Source organism: Microcebus murinus, chromosome 23 (genome assembly GCF_040939455.1).
Source record: "Microcebus murinus isolate Inina chromosome 23, M.murinus_Inina_mat1.0, whole genome shotgun sequence".
NCBI classification, from domain to species: domain Eukaryota; kingdom Metazoa; phylum Chordata; class Mammalia; order Primates; family Cheirogaleidae; genus Microcebus; species Microcebus murinus.
Window position 1 is genome coordinate 5520241 of NC_134126.1, and position 3795 is coordinate 5524035.

Genomic DNA, 3795 nt, shown 5'->3' on the forward strand with positions numbered 1-3795 from the left:
TTATTGAAAGGATTGAAATTGGAGGAAGAATATCATTCATATTGTTGGGTGGAGACTTGTTGCTTTGTTTTACTCCTTGAGCCATCATTTAGTTCGAGATCTAAACTTTAATTCTTTGACTATTTTACTTTGAGGAGTGTCTACTGCCCTGTTTGGTTAGAAATGAGGGTCTGAGAACTTCCTTTAGGTATGGTCTGGTCTTTGCAAATTCCTTCAGTGATTGTTTGTCTGAGAAGAACTTTATTTCATAGATGAAACTTAATTTTGCTGGATAAAGAATTCTAGGTTGGGCTTTGTTCTGTTTTAGAAGATTAAGGATAGGCACCCGATCCCTCCTGGCTTGTAAGGTTTCAGATGAGGAGTCTGCTGTTAGTCTGATAGTCTTACCTTTATAGGTCATTTGCTGCTTTTGTCTTGCTGCATGGAGAATTGTTTCTTTCACATTTACTTTGGTCAGCCTAAAAACCACATGGCGAGGTGATTGCCTTTTCACATTGAGTCTCCCAGGAGTTCTGTGTGCTTCTTGTATTTGGATATCAAGATTTCTGCCCAGGCCTGGCATATTTTCCTCCAGTATTCCGTGAAATAAGTTTTCTAGCTTTGTGAATGTTCCTGTTCCCCTTCCAGAATCCCAATCAATCTGATATTCGGCTTTTTAACATAATCCCACATTTCCTGTAAACTTTGGTCTTGTCTCTTGTTTCTGTGTTCCCTTTCTTCCTCTGATTTGTTTAGAGCATAAGCATAATCTTCAAGTTCTGAGATTCTTTCCTCTGCATGGTCCATCCTGTTCTTTAGGCTTTCCACTGAATTATGGAGATCCTTGATTGTTTCCTTCATCGCCAGAATTTCTGTTTGGTTTTTCTTGATAGTTTCAATTTCTTTGGAGAATCTTTCATTCACTTCCTGTATTGTTCTTGTGGTTTCTCTATGTTGTGATTCTATTTTCTCTTCAATTTCATTTAGTTTTGTAGCAATCCATATTTGGAAATCTTCCTCTGTCAGTTTACTCATATCATGTGAGTTGGTGTCAGATGATGACTATTTTGCTTTGGAGGTGATTTTTTTTTTTCTCTCATTAAACTTTGTTTTAATGGGTCTCAAAATTCTGTGTCAGATTTTTGGTCAAGTTGTTTCCATTAAAAAGTACTGATTTTAAAAACTAATAACTTAAAACTGCCACACAAAAAGAAACAAAAGTGGTCCACAAAACATTCTCCTTTCCTTCTGAAGATTTTACGATGCATTGTTATTAACAACCAGTCTTTTACTATTAAACTTAAATGGCCAATTGAAACAAACAGTTCTGAGACCATTCTTCCACCACTGATTAAGAGTGGGGTGGCAGGTATTAGGTATAATATTCATTTAGCCTTCTGAGCTTTCTGAGAAGATTTGGTAACCTTGCCAGCTCTAGCAGCCTTCTTTTCCACTGCTTTGATGACACCCATAGCAACTGTCTGTCTCATATCACGAACAGCAAAATGACCCAGAGGAGGATAGTCTGAGAAGCTCTCGACACACATGGGCTTTCCAGGAGCCATATCGACGATGGCAGCATCACCAGACTTCAAGAATTTAGGATCATCCTCCAGCTTCTTTCGAGAGCGGCGATCAATCTTTTCCTTCAGCTCAGCAAACTTGCAGGCAATGTGAGCAGTGTGACAGTCCAGTACAGGAGCATAGCCAGCACTAATTTGGCCTGGATGGTTCAGGATAATCACCTGAGCAGTGAAGCCTGCTGCTTCCATTGGTGGGTCATTTTTGCTGTCACCAGCAACGTTGCCACGACGAACATCTTTGACAGACACGTTCTTGACGTTGAAACCCACGTTGTCCCCTGGAAGAGCCTCACTCAAAGCTTCATGGTGTATTTCAATGGACTTTACTTCAGTTGTAACATTGACTGGAGCAAAGGTGACCACCATGCCGGGTTTGAGAACACCAGTCTCCACTCGGCACACAGGAACAGTGCCAATACCACCAATTTTGTAGACATCCTGGAGATGCAGACGCAAGGGCTAGTCAGTTGGACGAGTTGGTGGCAGGATGCAATCCAGAGCTTCAAGCAGTGTGGTTCCACTGGCATTGCCATCTTTACGGGTGACTTTCCATCCCTTGAACCAAGGCATGTTAGCACTTGGCTCCAACATGTTGTCACCATTCCAGCCAGAAATTGGCACAAATGCTGTGTGTCAGGGTTGTAGCCAATTTTCTTAATGTAAGTGCTGACTTCTTTAACAATTTCCTCATATCTCTTCTGGCTGTAGGGAGGCTCAGTGGAATCCATTTTGTTAACACCAACAATTAGTTGTTTCACACCTAGTGTGTAAGCCAGAAGGGCATGCTCATGGGTCTGCCCATTCTTTGAGATACCAGCTTCAAATTCACCAACACCAGCAGCAACAATCAGGACAGCACAGTCAGCCTGAGATGTGCCTGTAATCATGTTTTTGATAAAGTCTCTGTGTCCTGGGGCGTCAATAACAGTCACATAATATTTGCTGGTCTCAAATCTCCACAGGGAGATATCAATGGTGACACCACGCTCATGCTCAGCTTTCAGTTTATCCAAGACCCACGCATACTTGAAGGAGCCCTTTCCCATTTCAGTGGCCTCCTCAAATTTTTCGATGGTTCTTTTGTCGATCCCACCACATTTGTAGATAAGATGCCCAGTAGTGGTGGACTTGCCCGAATCTACGTGTCTGATGATGACGATGTTGATGTGGGTCTTTTCCTTCCCCATTTTAGCTTTTATGGGTGATTTTCACGGCACCTGTGTTCTGGCGGCAAACCCGTTGCGAAAAGCTGGAGGTGATTTTTCTCTCTTTTCCTTCATGTTTACTGTAAACTTTCGCCAGTTCTCTCTCATCTGGGTGCTCTATTGAGGATCGGAGGTGCAGGTATTGGATTATGAGCTAAAATCTGGAATTACGGAGGGATGATCCTTGGCAGACCTGGGGAACTGTGCTGTGGACCTGTGCTGTCTTAGAGGAGTCTGTGCCTGTTGGGTTATCTTTGCCCTGTTGTCTTCACCAACTTTTACTAGAGATTAGTGAGATTGGAACCCTTGCTTAGACTCCCTGGAACTAAATCCTTCTTGTGAGCGTGATTCCCCTATCGACTACTCATATGAAGAGAGAGGCACTCTGATGAGCTATGAGGTTACTGTCTCCGTTTGTTGCCTGTGGTTTGTGAGGGGAGGTGGGTTATCAAGCTTTTCCAATACCTATGTAATGAGCTCTAAAGCTTTAAATGTGGTAAACAGGACTCTCAGCCTTTGGTGAGTGCCGTGCCTCTCCCAGGGGATCCTTGGTCCCTGTTACCTATTTAGTTGGGGTGAGATAAGCAATAGGTATCGTCAAGCTTAAGAGATTAGACTTCAGATGTTGCTTGATCTGTGGCTGGGGGGGGGGTTGAGATTCTCCTTCTTAGAACACAAGTCTGTAATTTGGCAACTACCTGGATACCAAAGATAAGCCCTTGTATTCTGCTTTTAAGAGATGATCCCAACCAACTTGCTGTAGTAGGGCATCAACTCTTTTTACTCCACCCCTCCAAGGATGGAGTTTATCTGGATGGTGTGAAGTAAAAGGCTCAGGGATGTTGAAGAGGCCTTGCCCAGGGGCGCTGATGGACACAGAACAGAGTGACCTGCCTGGTGACTCTGCTCCTGCATATGAGGGGTCAGGCCCTACCCTGTGGAATACCAGTGGCCAGTCGCAGACAGGGACCTTCTGCAACCCAGGCGGGCCTCAGCCCTAAGAGCGGCTCCCTCACTACTGCGTGTTT

The 3795-nt window shown here is 43.7% G+C and overlaps 1 pseudogene; it reads right to left on the reverse strand.

Moving 5' to 3' along the window:
* Positions 1 to 1091: 1091 nt before the first annotated feature.
* Positions 1092 to 2764, reverse strand: LOC105875394 (elongation factor 1-alpha 1 pseudogene; annotated as a pseudogene).
* Between the last annotated feature and the right edge of the window lie 1031 nt (positions 2765 to 3795).